Source organism: Hemiscyllium ocellatum, chromosome 7 (genome assembly GCF_020745735.1).
Source record: "Hemiscyllium ocellatum isolate sHemOce1 chromosome 7, sHemOce1.pat.X.cur, whole genome shotgun sequence".
Classification (NCBI taxonomy): domain Eukaryota; kingdom Metazoa; phylum Chordata; class Chondrichthyes; order Orectolobiformes; family Hemiscylliidae; genus Hemiscyllium; species Hemiscyllium ocellatum.
Genome location: NC_083407.1, coordinates 98724915 through 98744703, shown reverse-complemented (window position 1 = coordinate 98744703; position 19789 = coordinate 98724915). Strand labels below are relative to the sequence as shown.

Below are 19789 nucleotides of genomic sequence, written 5' to 3'. Positions count from 1 at the left end.
GCCCTACTTGTGCTTGCAAAGGTGGTGGTGAACTGCTATCTTGAATAATTATACCCAAAGGATTTTGATCCAGCAACACTTGGAGGAATGGCAAAATATATTTCCAGGTATGCAGAAGGTGGTGTTTCCATGTTTTTGCTGCCTTTGTCCTTACAGATCATATGATTGAGAGTTTGCAAGGTGATGTCTAAATCTTAGACTTTCTGCAGTGATTCTTGTAGATGGAACATTTTGTTGCTACTGACTCAGTAGCAGTGGGAATGAATGGTTGTGGTACTAACCAAGTGGGCTGTCTCAACCTGAATGATATGGTGTTTCTTTTGGAGCTGCATTTATCCAATCAAGTCAGGAATATTCCATCACACTTGACTTGTGCTTTAGTAAATGAGTCAGCATGAGCGTTACTTTTGCAAGATTTTGAACATTTGACATGCTCTTGTGATGCAGTTTTTATATGGCCAGTTCAGTTTCTGGTTAATGTTAAACTCAGGATGTCTCTTTTGGGGGCTTTAGTCATAGAAATGCCATTGAATGTCAAGGAGAAATGGGTAGATTCTGTTCTGTTGGAGATGATCATTGCCTAGCTCTTGAGTTACAAAGGTTGCTCACCATTTGTCAGCCCAAACCTGGAAATTGTCCAGGTTTTTTAGTATTTGGCATGGACTGCTGCAGAATGGGGAGTACCAAATCATGTTGATTTGGATGTAATCTGTGAACATCTTTACTTCTGACATTCTGATAGAATGAAAGTCATTGAAGCAGCTGAAAATATTAGGCTGAGGACACTATCTTGAACACCTGTGGAGATGTCCTGGAGCTGAAATGACCGACCTCCAATAACCATAACCATCTTTCTTCGTGCCGGGTACAACACCAACCAGCAGAGTTTGCCACTGTTTACCATTTGAATTTAGTCTTGCTAGGGTTCCTTGATGCCATACTTGTCAGGTGCAATCTTGACATTTTAAGGGTAGTAAGTCACATCACTTTTGTCCGTGCTTTTGATTGTCCACCTTTTAATTTCTCCTCGTGTAGTTCCATGTTATTTTGTAATGCCCCTGTAACCTGCCTTGGAATGCTTTGTCATGTTAAAGATGTGGTATTAATGCAAATTATTGTTTGACTCTTGGTCTCTCATTTGTATCAACTTGTGCTAATTTACCAGCTTTGAAGTGAGAGGAATAAGAGAGAGAGAGCCAAGCAGGCTGAGATAAAAGGTAGGGGGGAGGGGCGATGGAGGTGGGATAGGTGGAAGGAGGTCAAGGTGAGGGTGATAGGCCAGAGTGGGGTGGGGGCGGAGAGGTCAGGAAGAGGATTGCAGGTTAGGAGGGCGGTGCTGAGTTGAGGGAACCAACTGAGACAAGGTGGGGGGAGGGGAATACACCTCCTCCCACCCTGCCCCCTGTAAAAACGCCATCCCATATTCCCAATTCCTTCGTCTCCGCCGCATCTGCTCCCAGGAGGACCAATTCCAACACCGCACAGCCCAGATGGCCTCCTTCTTCAAGGACCGCAGATTCCCCCCAGACGTGATCGACGATGCCCTCCACCGCATCTCCTCCACTTCCCGCTCCTCCGCCCTTGAGCCCCGCTCCTCCAACCGCCACCAAGACAGAACCCCACTGGTTCTCACCTACCACCCCACCAACCTGCGCATACAACGTATTATCCGCCGCCATTTCCGCCACCTCCAAACGGACCCCACCACCAAGGATATATTTCCCTCCCCTCCCCTATCAGCGTTCCGCAAGGACCACTCCCTTCGTGACTCCCTCGTCAGATCCACACCCCCCACCAACCCAACCTCCACCCCCGGCACCTTCCCCTGCAACCGCAGGAAATGTAAAACTTGCGCCCACACCTCCACACTCACTTCCCTCCAAGGCCCCAAGGGATCCTTCCATATCCGTCACAAGTTCACCTGTACCTCCACACACATCATCTATTGCATCCGCTGCACCCGATGTGGCCTCCTCTATATTGGTGAGACAGGCCGCTTACTTGCGGAACGCTTCAGAGAACACCTCTGGGCCGCCCGAACCAACCAACCCAATCACCCCGTGGCTCAACACTTTAACTCCCCCTCCCACTCCACCGAGGACATGCAGGTCCTTGGACTCCTCCACCGGCAGAACACAACTACACGACGGCTGGAGGAGGAGCGCCTCATCTTCCGCCTGGGAACCCTCCAACCACAAGGTATGAATTCAGATTTCTCCAGCTTCCTCATTTCCCCTCCCCCCACCTTGTCTCAGTCGGTTCCCTCAACTCAGCACCGCCCTCCTAACCTGCAATCCTCTTCCTGACCTCTCCGCCCCCACCCCACTCCGGCCTATCACCCTCACCTTGACCTCCTTCCACCTATCCCACCTCCATCGCCCCTCCCCCTAGTCCCTCCTCCCTACCTTTTATCTCAGCCTGCTTGGCTCTCTCTCTCTTATTCCTGATGAAGGGCTTATGCTCGAAACGTCGGATTCTCTATTCCTGAGATGCTGCCTAACCTGCTGTGCTTTGACCAGCAACACATTTGCAGCTGTGATCTCCAGCATCTGCAGACCTCATTTTTTACTTGAAGTGAGAGGAGCCATGAATTATAGTTTCTACTTTGTTTATTCCGCCAGGTGTGTAACATTTACAATGGTCTCTTGCCTTAAAGTTGATGAGGTGGGAAAACCTCTGGAAGTTAACTAAATTTTCTCCAGGAATATCAAAGGTTGTCTTGATCAATCCTATCTAAATTTATCTTTACAGACCTTGATTATCCAGTATTCCTTTGCAAATGGTACAGAGTTTTATCACTAACATTTGAAAGTTTTTGAATTATTTAAGCTGCAGAGATCTCTTCAGAAGATCTCAAAGGTATTTCAAGGAGAAAAATCTCAAAGGAGTTAACATCTTTTTGGTTTGAAAATTTGCAGCTGACAATTCTGATCAGTTAGTCAAAAACTTCAAGTTACAGCATTGTTACATAAAAACTTTGGATTAGTAGCATAATGATTTTAGAACAATAGTCTCTACCAGGTGCCAGATACAGTGTAAAATTCACAACATATTATCCTGCTGTTAACTTTCAGAATATAAAGTATTCTGACTTGCACACTTTGAAATATTGATTTCATTTCTCTACTGTTTTCAGAACCAGCAGCTGAGACAACTGAGAGCAATACATCACAAGTCATTCTCAAAGGATAATGTATGTAAATGTGAAGAGTGTGAATATAAGGTAGTAGTACCATGATCTTCTATTTGAATTTTATGCCTGGCTACAGTTTCTGCATTACATATGTGATTATGTAAGATTGTGTTACACTTTTTTTTTAAAAGATTCCCTGAAGTGATTACTAAAGTATTCTGCTTAGCATTTGCAAGATCAGACATTTTTCTATAAAACTAAATGGAGATTGCCAAAGACACGCGTTTACTGCAGCCTGATGCCATCAACTTTAAATCCATTTTCTTTCCTATTTATTCATAGGATATGGGTATCATTGGCTAGGCTGGAATATATTGTCCATTGCTAATTACCCTTGTAAAGGTGGTGATGAGCTGCTGCCTTGAACTACTAAAGTTCATGACTGGTAGGTGCACTCACTGTGCTGTTGGGTATAAAGTTGGATCCAATGGTAGTGAAGAGTCAGGATGCCAAGTGTCTTGGAGAGAAATATATGGTGGTAGTGGTGCTTCAATGCATCTGCTGATGCTTTCCTTCTTGGTGGTAGACGTCTTTTGGTTTAGGTGGGTCGCTGGCATACATCTTCCAGATGGTAGATGGTGTTCCTGTCAGTGGTGAAACGAGTTATGTTGAAAGAGGGGTGTGGGGTGCCAGCTAAGCAGGCTGCTTTGGTCCTGGATAATGTCCAGCTGCTTGAGTGTTTCAGTTAGATTAGTTCATGTATGTTAGAAATATTTTATCCTATTCCTGACTTGTCTGGTCAGGAGAAGTTCCTCGCATTTGGAATTCTGAGCCCTCTCCCTGTTTTTATAGCTCTAGTATGTATATGCTTGGTCCAATTCAACGTCTGGTCAATAGGTAATGTCTGGGAAGGCAATGATTAGATTGCTTCTTTTGATATCATTGTGTGACAGGGAGAAGCAAATGTTCCTTGCCATTGTCACCTCAAGCTTGGATGTTTTGAAGATTTTACTGTATTTAGATATCGTGCTGTATCTTGTGAATTGTGAGCAGTGATAAAATTTTCAAAATTTACAATTAACATGAGGTTTTATTGTCATTTATACGTAAGCGTTGGGGTATAGGAGTACAGTGTACAAAGTCGCTATTCTTTGTTGCCATCTTAGATACAAAAGCCAGAATTAACAAACATCTGAGGTACAAAACCAAAACAACCATTTTAGATGCAAAAAATAGAAAAACAAAATTGCATGAGACCACACCAAGAAGAAAGAGAAACATTCGTATTTTAAATCCTGTGTTCAGAAGGTAAATGACTTTCATCTCTAAGGCCGCCAGTCACTGCTAACTTGCTGCCGCTATTCCCTCAGAACACAGTCATCACAGGAGCGACGTCAGTGCTTTTGCTGCCATTGCCAGCCCCCAGAACGCACACTTCTGCTACAGTCAATTTGTGCATCCTTAACAATCTTTCTGTTCAAGACAGAATTCATAGGAGGATCCATCAAACAATTAATGGAGACTAAATTCAGTCTTCATGTTGACAAAATCTTCTATTGCTTTGCATAGCACTAGCTATATGTTAAATGGATTGAATTTTAACAGTTCTAGCAACTTAAATCTGGGCATCAATGGGCCCAGTGGGCCATCAGAAGCAGAAATGTAATCAATCCATAATATTCTACCTCTTATTGAGACTTTAAAATTCTTAACAGGCAATAAAATATTGTGGAAAAAGAGATGTGCTCTCTGTATGAGGAGTGATGGAAAATTAGCCAAATTAATCTGTTTTAATGTTGTGGCCTGAAGGTTAACTATTGGTCAAGGCACAAAAATGAACTTCCTTGATCACCTTTTGAAGTAAAATGATAGCCCATGTGGTTTTTGAGTAAAGGTCAGGGTGGTGGTCCATTTAAGAACTAAGAATTAGGTTTCTATGAAAAGGGATTTTAGTAGTGCCTGACTTCAAGTAAATTGTGATCAGTTTGTCAAAGTAATACTATAATCAAATGGGTAACCTCGATGTTTTGGGTATCTGACTTGAGTTTTAGATGAAGGTTTAATGGGTGTGGAGTAAATGGTGCATGGAGTTTGCTTTAGATTATAAGTGACTAGTCTTTATTTGTACATAACTAAACTAATTTAATGTCTAGGATTGGTGTACTGTACTTGATTTTAAAGTTATTTTGTATTAAAGCTTGAACCTTATTGCATAATTCTTTTGGTGAATTTTTTTTTGCTTGGCAAGGATAAAACCAAAAAAAAATGAACATTAAGTCAGGGCAGGTAAGGGGATTTTAACTTTCCAAACATAGACTGGGACTGCCATAGTATCAAGGGCTTAGACGGAGAGGAATTTGTTAGGTGTGCACGAGAAAATTTTCTGATTCAGTATGTGGATGTACCTACTGCAGAAGATGTAAAGCTTGACCTACTTTTGCGAAATAAGGCAGCAGGTGACTGGGTGTCAGTAGGGGAGCACTTTGGGGCCAGTGACCATAATTCCATTAATTTTAATATAGTGATAGAAAAGTATAGACCAGATCTAAAAGTTGAAGTTCTAATTTGGAGAAAGGTGAGTTTTTACGGTATTGGCAAAAACTTTCAAAAGCTGATTGGGGGCAGATGTTCACAGGTAAAGGGACAGCTGGAAAATGGACTGTCTTTAGAAGTGAGATAATAAGTCCTGAGACAGTATGTTCCTGTTGAGGTGCAAGGAAAGACTGGTACGTATAGGGAATGCTGGATGACTAAAGAAATTGAGGGCTTGGTTAAGAAAAAAGAAGGAAGCATATGTCAGGTATAGACAGGATAGATCAAGTGAATCCTTAGAATATAAAGGAAGTAAGAGTATACTTGAGGGAAATCAGGAGGGCAAAAAGGGGACATAGCTTTGGCAAATCGAATTAAGGAGAATCCAAAGGGTTTTTACAAATACATTAAGGACAAAAGGGTAACTCGAGAGAGTAGGGCCCCTCTAAGATCAGCAAGGCAGCTTTTGTGGGGAGCTGCAGGAGATGGGGGAAGATACAAAACGAATATCTTGCATTGGTGTTTACTGTGGAAAAGAACAAGGGAGAAATAGATGGTGTCATCTTGAAAAATGTCCATGTTACAGAGGAGGAAGTGCTGGATGTCTTGAAATGCATAAAAGTGGTTAGCAAGGTTAGATCTCTCAGAATACAGGTAGAGCTAGCCATTTGGATACAGAATTGGCTCAAAGGTAGGAGACGGTGGTGGTGGAGGGTTGTTTTTCAGAATGGAGGCCTGTGACCAGTGGAGTGCCACAGGGATCAGTGCTGGGTCCATTACTTTTCATCATTCATCAAAGTAATTTGGATGTGAGCATAAGGTGTATAGCTATAGGTTTTCAGATGACACCAACATTGGAGGTGTAGTGGACAGCGAAGGTGGTTACCTTGGATTACAGTGGGATCTTGACCAGATGGACCATTGGGCTGAGAAGTGGCAGAGGGAGTTTAATTTAGATAACTGAGGCACTGCATTTTGGGAAAGCAAATCTTAGCAGTACTTGTGCACTTAATGGTAAGGTCCTAAGAAGTGTTGCTGAACAAAGAGACCTTGGAGTGCAGATTTGTAGCTGCTTGTAAGTGGAGTCACAGGTAGATAGGATGGTGAAGTCATTTGGTATGCTTTCCTTTATTGGTCAAAGGATTGAGTATAGGAGCTGGGATTTCATGTTGCGGCTATACAGGATGTTGGTGAGGTCACTTTTGGAGGACTTTGTGCAATTCTGCTCTCCTTCCTATAAGAAGGATGTTGTGAAACCTGAAAGGGTCCAGAAAAAATTTACATGGATGTTGCCAGGATTGGAGGATTTGAGCTACAGGGAGTGGCTGAATACGCTGGAGCTGTTTTCCCTGGAGTGTCAGAGACTGAGGGGTGACCTTAGAGGTTTATAAAATCATGAGGAGCATGGATAGGGGAAATAGACGAGGTCTTTTCTCTTGGGTGGGAGAGTCCAGAATTAGAGCGCATAAGTTTAGGGTGAGGGGGAAGAATATAAAAGGAGCCTAAGGAGGCACCTTTTTCACGCAGACAGTGGTGCATGTGTGGAATGGGCTGCCATAGGAAGTGGTGGAGGCTCGTACAGTTGCAGCATTTAAAAGGCATCTGGACGAGTATATGAACAGGAAGGGTTTGGAAGGATTTGGGCCAGGTGCTGGCAAGGGGGATATCTGGTCGGCATGGATGGGTTGGACCGGAGGACCTATTTGTGCTATACATCTTTATGACACTAATCAGTCTGTAGTGTATAAAATCATAGGGCATGGGGATTCTCTGCATCCACCAGAAAGAGTAACCAGGGGCTTGATTTAACATGACTGAAGGATGGCACCTCTGGCAGTGAAATACTTGGTCAGAACTGCACTGGAGTGCCACTAGTGAACTGAAGAATTCAATGAGCAGTTGAGAACTGTCAGAAAGCAATAATTTAGTGTGAGCTGTATAATGAAGCTTATGTATGCCACCACTAACAGACCATTTATCACATCAACTACAATTGTGTTATAGACCTGAAAATGTGTTGCTGGAAAAGCGCAGCAGGTCAGGCAGTATCCAAGGAGCAGGAGAATTGACGTCTCGAGCATGAGCCCTTCAGGAATGAGGAAAGTGTGCCAAGCAGGCTAAGATAAAATGTAGGGAGGAAGGACTTGGGCAGGGGTGTTGGAAATGCGATAGGTGGAAGGAGGTTACGGTGAGAGTGATCAGGTGAGGGTAATAGGGGTGGGGGCGGAGAGGTCAGGAAGAAGATTGCAGATTAGGAAGGTGGTGCTGAGTATGAGGGTTAGGACTGATACAAGGTAGGGGGAGGGGAAGTGAGGAAACTGGAGAAATCTGAGTTCATCCCTTGTGGTTGGAGGGTTTCTAGGCGGGAGATGAAGTGCTCTTCCTCCAGCCGTCGTGTTGCTGTGGTCTGGCGATGGAGGAGTCCAAGGACCTGCATGTCCTTGGTGGAGTGGGAGGGGGAGTTAAGCGTTGAGCCACGGGGTGGTTGGGTTGGTTGGTCCGGGTGTCCCAGAGGTGTTCTCTGAAACGTTCCGCAAGTAGGCGGCCTGTCTCCCCAATATAGAGGAGGCCGCAGCGGATGCAGTAAATAAATTGATGTGATATAACCCAACTCCTATTTATTTGCCTGAGACTATATTACTAATTTTTTAAATGGGATTTGAGCTTGGCCAGTGTTTGTCCTCCATCCCTGATTGCCCTTGAACTAATTGCCTTACTCAGCAATTTCAAAGGGTATTTAATAGTCCGCTACGCTGCTGAGGTTTGGAATTACTTATAGGCCAGAATGGATGAAGACAGCTGATTTTCTTTTTTTTTTAAACGTGATTAGTACACACCTTTTCGAATAACGATTTTTATGGTTACGGGGGATTTATAAAGCTGGTCTCAGTAACAGATTTATTAAATTCCAGCAACTGCTTGGTGGGAATTTATCCCATGTTGCCAGAACATTAGCTTGCGCCTTGGTAACTAGTCTAGTGACATTATCACTGCATCTCCCTTTCAGGTAATACAATTCTGTTCTAAAATAACTTCTTTCCACAAATGCCAATGATGCAAAATTCCAAACTTCTCCCATCCATTGAAGTATTTCATAATTTCACTTCTGAAGTACGTACGCAATGCCCCCTTGACCTCAAACACTCAAAGTAGCAAAAGTTTTTTTTTAAAGTCAATTCAATCTATTGCCCTTGATGTTTTGAAGGCTTTGATCAAATCACCTCTTAAATATGCAAGTTTTAGGGAATTTAATTTAATTCTACTGTCTCCTCATAATTTAAGCCTGATTCTGATAAATCTGTGCCCTGCTTCCTTACTGCCAGTATGTTCTTCCTAAAACAAATACTGGAAACCTAACCAGTCTGGCAGCACCTATGGAGAGAAAAGCAGAATATTGTACCAAGAATGCTGGCAGTACTCTAGTTGCATTCTTACAAGCTCTGATTAACTTTGTATTGATAAAAATATCAACATTCTATTAGATTATTGATGGTTTCCTGCTCCTGTTCATGACTTCTCTTTTGTGATCTACGTACAGGGGAACCTCGATTATCCGAATGAAATGGACAGGCACTATTTTGTTCGGATAATTGATTTAAATGCCTTTCCTCTGGGGCTCTTGAGTTTTTAAAAGTCTCCTCGTTCAAGAGACTGCAGCAGCGCACAGCATGTCAGCCCCCCACCCCCCCCCAAAAAAAACCCATCCAGCACCGCCTATCGCCTGCTCCTGCTCCCCTCTCCGGGGCAGCTGAACTGTACACAGCTCTGTAGAACTTCAGGAAAAGTGTGTAGAGAGAAGGCGCGGGACGTCCATTTGGAGATGGTGCCTGTTTAATCACTAAACAAAAGACACGATCACTGTTGGAAACACACCTTTGATGTAATGTATAGTGGGACCTCGATCTCCTTTTGGATAATCTGGTTTTCGGATAATCGAGGTTCCCCTGTATTTGATCTCCATTGTTTGAGCCCTCCAGTTTCTAACTTTTCACCATTTAGAGAATCCTTTCATTTATCTTTTGTAACAGTTATTTGAAAGTAAATTATCTTGCATCACATTTGCATCATTTTGCACATTCAACTCAGTCTATTAATTTGTATAAGTTAATCCTTGTGTGTACACTACTTACAGTGCAGTTTGTCTATATGCCTAGCAGGTTTGGAAGTGTGGCTTTCTCAACATGTTGGTGATTAATGAATGTCACGAATAGTTGAGGCCTCCAGCACTATTGTCCTGTACAGCACTGAACATGTACAATGATTTAGTTTTTGTCCACTATTCCACTTCTATCTGCTTTTTACTCAGGCAATTTTCTAGCCAAGTTGTAATTTACTTTTTTCAATTCACTAACTTCAATGTTAGCTCACAATCTGTTGCGACCAAACTTTTTGAATAGAAACAGTGCTGGAGAACCTCGGCAAGTCTGCCAACATGTAAAGAGAAACCAAGTTAATATTTTTAATCCAATATGGCTCTCTTCGAATGACTAACATTCGTCAGATTCCTCTATCTGCTACTTTAAGCATCACTTCATAACATTCAACAAATGTGTCCAGCGAGACCTATCCGTTAAAGTCTGTGCTAGAACTCTGGTTACTGATGCTTAGACTAACTAGTCTGGTCCCTTGGGTTTCCCTCTGTCATCTTTCTAAACTGCGTAAGATGCACCATTAAAGGGATATTTTCTGCAGCAAGAGAATTTTGAAAGATTGTAGGTTGGGCATTTGTAATGTTGTTGCCTCCATTTAACCCTGAGGTGAAAGCCGTCTTATCTGTGAAACTGATCTTTTGGCATTAATTTCTTCATTATTATTTTACTTGCATTAATGTTAAATTTCTCAGTGTTTCATATTTTTCTTAGATCTGGCATGCTGCATTTTTTCTCTTGTAAACAATACTCCCAGTAATCAGCATGCTTGCAATTTCTATTTTTTTGCTGATAACATAACCAATAATTTTCAGGGGGCTTTTATGGTGTCTGACCTCAATGTATTTGTAAATGTGTTGATTTTATATGCCTTCCAAGTTTCCTTTCAATACATTTTAATAACTCATACAACGTGCGTTGTCACTCATGGTAGCTTTCAATTGCATCAAAATCTATGGTTTACATGTTAAAAACCTTTTCATTTTATTGTCTGAGAGGTAGAACTCATTTAGTGGTATAAACTGTTTAGATCACCTGCCCTTAATGCCCTAACCCATTAGCAGGTTTTTTTCAGTTTATAAGTAGCATGTTTCATTCCATTGAAGTCAACCATATCTAAATCTTAGCACTGTGTTTACACATTCAAGCTGCTATACTGAACTTGATCATGTTATCATTGCCATTTGGTAGGTGTTTGCACACAATATTTGACTTTTAAATTCAATTTACTCTGCTAGTAAACCCAGTAACGCATGTCCAATTGTTGATTGTAGCATTATTTCAGAAAATTATTTGCAACCTTTTGGTTTAAGCAGGCTAGCACATTAATTTGTACAAAGGTTAAAACACACTGTGCGATATACTGGTTTAATGTCTAATTATACAAATTGTAACTTCACAGCTACTGCTGGGGGGCCTTTGTGTAACTTACGACAGTCTTAAATTCTTTTAGCCCTTTCCATAAAGCCTCTGTCTGCTTAACCTCCCAACTATCTCCTCCCTTAAAATGGAAAAGATTTTGTCCTTCATCATTGAGGCTACTACTACTTGTCCTCCATTTTGCTCTACCTTTCCTGTAGACTGGTAGATTTGAGTTTATCATCCAGACAGTTTTTCAATTATGTCGCTGTCATGGGTACCTTGTCAACACCTGAGTGAAATCTGTCTGCAATTGATTATACAAATTTATATGGAACAAAGAAACTCCACCTAATCTGATGTGTTCCTTTTTTAGTATTTTGTTCGCATTTCCTATTTGTGTCCTGGTTAATTTATTTTACATCTTCTAGTTTTTGACCATTTGTAAGAACCTAGGACCCGGGGTTAAAATCTCCTCGGTAAGTGGTTACTCCAGTGAATTTTTTTTAGCATAGTAGAATTCCTCACTATAGAGGGTCATTCAGTACACCAAGGAACCTCTATTATCCGAAGGACACAGCCAGGCAGTATTTCGTTCAGTTAATCAAATGCCGGGTAACATAGTTTAGCCGAGCATCAGGGCCTTGCAACCTTGCTGGATAATCCAATATTGGGATAATCAAATCCCGGATAATCGAGGTTCCCCCTGTATTCAATCTTGACAGAGAGATTTTAATTAGGTAGAAGAATGAAAGGTTATGGAAATGAGGTAAGGAAGTGGAGCTGAAGATTCAGATCGGCCATGATCCCATTGAATGGCAGAACAGACGTGATAGTCTGGCTAATATCTGTTCCTCCAAGTTTGTCTGGCTTGCGCTTTAGCAACCGTATCCCCAATTCATCAGTCGCGTTATAGTGAATTCGTGTTGATGAAAGGCGTGGTTGTAGCAGACTAACTTGTACCTTAAACCTCATGATTGAAATTGTGTTTTTGTAACTAAGTTGCACAGAATTTTATTTTGTTCGTTACCTCAGTGGTACTCAGCATTTTCGAATTTGAAACTTATATAAAGCCTTTGGTTTCCTTTTGTCCAGTAATATAGGCCCTAGAAAGGACTCATTCCATTATATTTTGCTGATGGCAATAGCAGATGGTATTATACATTAAAATCAGATATAGACAGCTTTTGGTGAGGGGCTTGGGGGTGGGGGAAGGTGCAGTGATGGAATGTGTGGGGGGAGAGGTGGCCATTGTTAATATATTGAGCTGCTTGCTTTTGAATATTGGTTTTAGCTAGAAGGCCACAACAGAAGTATTAGAATGAGCTTGTTGCTTAATGAAGCGCAAGGCAGAATTTTCCATTAGTGCTCTTTATCTACAGGACATGCACATTTTGTTAACTGTTTTGGGTCTCAGCTCTGTGTGGGACATGATGTAATAAGAAAAAGCTGAAAATCATCTGCCTGGTACAAAAGCTTGGATGAGATTTGGACTCATCACCCATGTCAATGTTTGATGAGTTATAATCTTGGCATGTGCGGTATTGCATCTGAAATTTTCAGTTAATGCAGGGATTTGCTGGTGTGAAATAAAAGGAAAACAATTTGAGAAACATTTTGCAGCTAATTAACTAGTTTTACATTAGATGAATAACTTTTTCTATCTTCCTATTTGCATGGTCTCACCACTGAAGCATTTTAGTTCAGGATTTTGACAATATTGTTCTGATTTTCTTTTAAAAGGACAACAGAGTAAACAATTGTTGCTAGTAGCTGAATTCAGTGATTTTTAAAATATATATATATTTATATTTATTTCCTGAAAACGATGCACTTTTTACAACTTGTCCAGATTTGGCTCTGCTCTGGTGATGGTTGAATTTGCAAGAGCAGGTTAGAAAAGAAGACCCTATATTAGCCCATTGAGCCCCTGATCACCTTCATCCTGAATGTTACTGTACTTTCAATAGTCATGGTTTTTGCACCCCACACAGTACCTAATAAAGTTTCCTTTCCTTCGAATTTAGATTCCTCCTGGATTATTTATGGATTACAGTAGTTTTCTGGTAGTATTTGGATTTCAATCACTTATCACTGACTTTTCAATTTGATAAATTTGAATTGTCATTCTACTACATATTCATGTATTATATATGATTCTAACCATAACAAGAGTAACTTAAAATTAAGAAATGCCAATGGTGGTAAAAATGTACTAAGGCTCATTTTGGGAACATAAATCCAAATAAAATTTAACACGAAGCCATGTATGATGGATAACCAAATGATTTGGTCCAAGATATATTAAAGGTGTACGTTAGAGGAGGAGAGGGTTTAGAGGGAATTTGAGTTTAGTCTAAACAGCTGAATATGTATGAATGGTCATGTTAAATTAATATTGCATGTTTTGTATATTTTTTCTGGAGCCAGATAATAATTGAACAGAAAAGTTGCAATTAAAGTATGTTCCCTTTTTAAGGTCAGGTGATGACCTGCCTCATTCTATTTCATCTCAATTTCTCTTAATGTTTGAACTTGTTCCATTATTGTGAATGCTGAAGGGTAAATCATTTTTCTCAATTAGAATTAATGTCAAAAATCAAACTTGCAAGCTCTCATTTGAAGGAAATCATAGGAAAGAGCAATGCTGTGAAATGTCTTCTGCCAGGTTGAGATACCTTCTTTACAATAATCAAAAGATAAGTTTGTGTTCACTCCAGTTAGATTCCATTTTGAAAATTGCAGACATTCCTAATTAATTTTGCATACATTTTGATAACGATAACTCTGGTTATGTGTATTGTCCACGCACTATATGAAGATTAGTTCTGAATCTTACTAGGCCTGTGAAAATTTATTTTCTTTATTAATGCTCAACTGGAACATGTTACATTCATAGCAGTTAAGGTATGTAGTACATGCTTAAAATTAGAATCTTGTTTACAATGAGTGGATCAGATGTCCTTCAGAATTTGCTTGACGTAACTCAAATTTAATCATCAAAGCACCTGAACTAAATATCCCTTTGAGAAAAGAAGTGAAGCTGGATGATCGTGTCTTATTTCTGCCTGTGCACCAATATAATCAATTGTGAACGTTTTTCGACCATCTGAAATTCTTTTGGCTGTTTTGAACAGCTGCTTTGTTTAATCACTTAGTGAATTGAATATTTAAATTTCTCAATCCCGACAAAATTTTGTGATAACATTTCTGGTATTCTGTGTTTCAGGCAACAATAGGTAAAAGCTGTAATATCATCTGGAGACACAATTGTTAGTACATTTCTTCCCAAATCTACTGCAAGCACCTCCAAGGTAAGAGAAAACTAATAACTTGAAATGCATCCACACAGTAAAAACTACAAATTAAAAAGTTAACCATGACCAGACTTGTAAAGGTTTGCTATTTGAACCTGGGAATTTCAGATTAAAGTCAAACAAGATAGAATTGGTTTCCCATTGAGAGAATGTCAAGAACCAGAGGGCATAATCTCAAAATAAAGGATTGTCCATTTAAGACAGACAAGGTGGAAACATCTTTTGAGGATTATGAATCTGTGGGATATTTTACCACAGAGGGCTGTACGGATTGGGTCATTAGGTATGTTCAGGACCAAGATCGGTGAAATTTTGTTCAGTAGATAAAGCAAGCTTTGTGGAGAAAATAAACAGGAAAGTGAATTTAAGGATGATCAGTTCATCTGTGATTTAATTGAATGGAAAACAGACCCAATGCACTGAATGGCATAATTCAGCTCTTGTGTTTTACGATTAAGTGCTGTATGACACGATATCCACTTTACATGTAGAAGTGACCGGTGAGTTGATGATTAGGATGGTTCCAACTGAAATTGGCAGTCAACAGTTCTACAAAAATTGAAGTAAATATGCAGAAGATGACTGGTTAAATATAAGTATTGTGCAATGAGTCAGCTCCTTTAGAAGCTCAGGCTAAGGCTGTGATGGACTCCTTTTGAATACTAAACAAGTATCAGACTTTTTCCTGTGGGCATTTGAGATTCAGTTTTCAATGTACCTTTCAAGGTTTAAAAGTACAGATATAAAAGCAATGTATTCATTTCGAAGTGTTCCATGGGAGAAAAATCATTTGATTACAACCCATTTTGAAGGTTATTTGACAAAAGTATGCGCAGTTCCATAATTTAAAGGGTTTGCACTTGGTGTTACTCCAGTTGGTCTCAGATTTTAATCCTGTGCCTCTGATAGTGTTAAATGTTGCAGGACAATGTGCCTTTATTTAAACATAGCAACAATGCAGTTTGTTTTAATGTGATTTATATCCATCTAATGAGGGATTCTAAGCACAAGCCAAATCTTGTGTCATGTCATGCAATCTACCCAACTGGTTTTCAATTCTACCTCTGATTTAGAGCATTTGCAGTCAAGCTTGGTGAAAACAAATTATAAAATTTTACAGTACAGGAGGTCGTTATTCAGCCCATGTCTGTACCACCTCAAGAGTGCCCCTGAAAGTTTTACCATTTGAACCAAAATGCATTACCTCAGTTACCCTACATGAAATTTATCTGCCAGATATTTACTTGTTTTGACCAAATGGACAATGTCCTTCTGAAGTCATTGTCATCTTCACAGTTCACTTTCTTCTGTAGCTTAGTGTCTACTGCAAAACTTAAACTTTGCCCTCAATATATATATCTCCAAATCACTTTTATAGATCAAAAGTGAAATAGGGATTGATAGGAAGGGTGAGGGGAGTAACAAATTTAAAATATCATATGAATGCACAAAGCATTAGAAACGGGGATGAGCCTGAGGCTCATTTGGAAATTGGCAGTAGTGATGTTGTGGGTATAACTGAGATGTGGCTTCAAGTGGACAGGGCCTGGGAAACTAATATCCAAGGGTATATGTGCTATCGTAAGGATAGACTGACAGGCAGAGGGGTTGGGATGGCCGTGTTGGTAAGTAATGATATTCAGTCCCTTGTGCGGGGGGACCTAGAATCAGGGGATGTAGAGTCAGTATGGATAGAGCTGAGAAAGTCTAAGGTAGAAAGACCCTAATGGGAGTTATCTACAGGCCCCCAAACAGTAGCCTGGATGTAGTGTGTAATTTCATTTAAGGAGCTGAAATTGGCCTGTCGCAAAGATATTACTACAGTTGTTATAGGGGATTTCAACATGCAGGTAGACTGGGAGAATCAGGATGGTACTGGACTCCAAGAAAGGGAGTTTGTGGAGTGCCTCCGATTTGGATTCTTAGAACAGCTTGTGCTGGACCCTACCAGGGAGAAAGCAATTCTGGATCTGGTATTGTGCAACGAACTGGATTTGATCAGGGGCCTCTAAGTAAAGGAGCCATCAGGAGGTAGTGACAGCAATACAATAAGCTTTAAACTGCAGTTTGAGGGGGAGAGAGTAGAATTGGAAGTGACCATATTCCAGTTGGATAAGGGGAACTATGGAGCTATGAGGGAGGAGCTGGCCAAAGTTCAATGGTGCATTGCCCTAGCAGGGATTGCAGTGGAGGAACAGTGGCAGATATTTCTGGGTATAATGCAGATGATGTAGGATAGTTTCATTCCAAAAAGGAGGAAAGATCCTAAGGGGAGGCAGGGGTGGCTGTGGCTGACGAGGGAGGTTAAGCACCATTTAAAGACAAAAGGGAAAAAGTAAACATAGCAAAGATGAGTGGGAAATCAGAGGACTGAAGCTTTTAAAGAACAACGGATAACTAAAAAGGAAATACGCAAAGAAAAAAAATAAGGTACGAAGGTAAACTGGCCAAAAATATAAAGGAGGGTAGTAGAGGCTTTTTTAGGTATGTGAAAAGAAAAAAAAAGTTGACTAAAATTGGGCCCTTGCAGATAAACGGGTGAATTTATTATGGGGAACAAAGAAATAGCAGAAGAGTTTAATTGGTACTTTAGATCTGTCTTCACTGGGGAAGACACAAACAATTTCCCAGATGTAATCGTGGCTGAAGGACCTGAACTGAAGGGAATTTATATTAAGCAGGAAATGGTGTTGGAGAGACTGTTACGTCTGAAGGCTGATAAGTCCCCGGGACCTGATGGTCTGCATTCCAGGGTACTGAAGGAGGTGGCTCTAGAAATCATGGATGCACTGGTGATTTTCCAATGTTTTATAGATTCAGGATCAGTTCCTGTGGATTGGAGGGTGGCTAATGTTGTCCCACATTTTAAGAAAGGAGGAAGAGAGAAAACAAAGAATTATAGACCAGTTAGTCTGACCTCAGTGGTGGGAAAAATGCTGGAGTCAATTATAAAGGACAAAATTACGAAACATCTGGATAGCAGTAACAGGATAGGTCAGAGTCAGCATGGAGTTATGAAGGGGAAATCATGCTTGACTAATCTTCTGGAGTTTTTTGAGGATGTAACTCTGAAGACGGACGAGGGAGATCCAGTAGATGTAGTGTATCTAGACTTTCAGAAAGTATTTGATAAAGTCCCACATAGGAGGTTAGTGAGCAAGATTAGGGCACATGGTATTCAGGGCAAAATACTGACGTGGATTGAAAATTGGTTGGCTGACAGGAAACAAAGAATAGTGATAAACTCCTTTTTGGAATGGCAGGCGGTGACCAGTGGTGTGCTGCAGGGATCAGTGCTGGGACTGCAGCTTTTTACAATTTACATTAACGATATAGATGAAGGTATTAAAAGTAATATTAGCAAATTTGCTGATGACAAAGCTGGGTGGCAGGGTGAAATGTGAGGAGGATGTTATGAGAATACAGGATGACCTGGACAGGCTAGGTGAGTGGACAGATGCATGGCAGATGCAGTTTAATGTGGATAAATGTGTGGTTATCCACTTTGGTGGCAAGAACAGGAAGGCAGGTTACTACCTAAATGGAGTCAAGTTAGGTAAAGGGGCAGTACAACGAGATCTAGCTGTTGTACACCAGTCAATGAAAGCAAGCATGCAGGTAGTGAAGAAAGCTAAAAGCATCCTGGCTTTCATAACAAGAGGAATTGAGTATAGAAGCAAAGAAGTCCTCCTGCAGCTGTACAGGGTCCTGGTGAGACCACACCTGGAATATTGTGCACAATTTTGGTCTCCAAATTTGAGGAAAGGCATTCTGGCTGTCGAGGGAGCGCAGCTTAGGTTCGTCGGGTCAATTCCCGGAATGGCAGGGCTATCTTACGTTGAAAGATTGGAGCGACTGGGTTTGTATACGCTTGAGTTTAGAAGGCTGAGGGGAACTGATTGAGACGTATAAAATTATTAAAGGATTGGACACATTGGAGGCAGGAAGTGTATTTCTGCTGATGGGTGAGTCCCGAACCAGAGGGCACAGTTTAAAAATAAGGGTAGGCCACATAGAACGGAGTTGAGGAGAAACTTCTTCACCCAGAGAGTGGTGGGTGTATGGAATGTTCTGCCCCAGAGGGCAGTGGAGGCCAAGTCTCTGGATACTTTCAAGAAAGAGTTGGATAGAGCTCTTAAGGATAGTGGAATCAAGGGTTATGGGGATAAGGCAGGAACAGGATACTGATTGAGGATGATCAGCCATGATCATAATGGTGGTGCTGGCTCGAAGGGCAGAATGGCCTACTCCTGCACCTATTGTCTATTAAAAACAAGAGTCCCAATTCCAACACTATTTTCAGTCTGAGAAATGCCCACCAATACCTAATCTCTGTTTCTTATCTTTTAGCCAACTTCTAATCTATACAATGAAATGGCTAATCAATCCCCAATATTTCTAATTTGCTAACCAACTTTCCATGTGACACCATATCAAATACTTTCTGAAAGTTGAAGAATACAACATCCAATTGTGTGCAATTCAGGTCTCCTTGCTATCAGAAGAATGTTGTGAAACTTGAAAAGGTTTAGAAAAGATTTACAAGCATGTTGCCAGGGTTGGAGGGATTGAGCTATAGGGAGAGGCTGAACAGGCTGGGGCTGTTTTCCCTGAAGCATCGGAGGCTGAGGGGTGACCTCATAGAGGTTTACAAAATTTGAGGGCTATGGATAGGGTAAATAGGCAAAGTCTTTTCCCTGGGGTGGGGGAGTCCAGAACTAGAGGGCATAGGTTTAGGGTGAGAGGTGAAAGATATGAGACCTAAGGGGCAACTTCCTCACACAAGGTGGTACGTATATGGAATGAGCTGCCAGAGGATGTGGTGGAGGCTAGTACAATTGCAACATTTTAAAAGGCATTTGGATGGATGTATGAATAGGAATGGTTTAGAGGGATATGGGCCGGGTGCTGGCAGGTGGAACTAGATTGGGTTGGGATATCTGGTCGGCATGGATGGGTTGGACCGAAGGGTCTGTTTCAATGCTGTACACTTCAAGACTCTTAAGACTCTGACATAGCAACACCCTGATCTGCAGCATGACTCTTATCCACTGCCTGCCCCCTCGTCAAAAATGCAGTCACATTTGTCAGACAAGATCTGTCCTTCACTCAACCTTGACTTCATATTACTGTACAGTCCACAATACTGCAGTCTGTCTATTTTTGACCCTTCCACTCATTTGGAAGGTGAATTAAAGCTAATAGTATTGATAAACAAGATGTGCCTGCACCCTGAGGGGCTGCAACCTTACCATTTGTTCATTTCCATCTTTGGACCCTGGACTGAATGTAGTTCATTT

At 41.0% G+C, this 19789-nt stretch overlaps 1 protein-coding gene across 15 annotated transcripts in view; it reads left to right on the top strand.

Moving 5' to 3' along the window:
* LOC132817236 (poly(rC)-binding protein 3) overlaps positions 1-19789 on the top strand; it is a 147131-nt gene that overhangs the window by 66714 nt on the left and 60628 nt on the right. For 13 of the 15 annotated variants that reach the window (XM_060827561.1, XM_060827565.1, XM_060827566.1 and 10 more), the window contains exons 2-3: positions 3137-3223; positions 14402-14486. The gene's annotated coding sequence lies outside the window, so the exon portion shown is untranslated. The remainder of the gene's footprint in view (positions 1-3136; positions 3224-14401; positions 14487-19789) is intronic. The other 2 variants (XM_060827562.1, XM_060827563.1) reach the window with 2 other exon arrangements.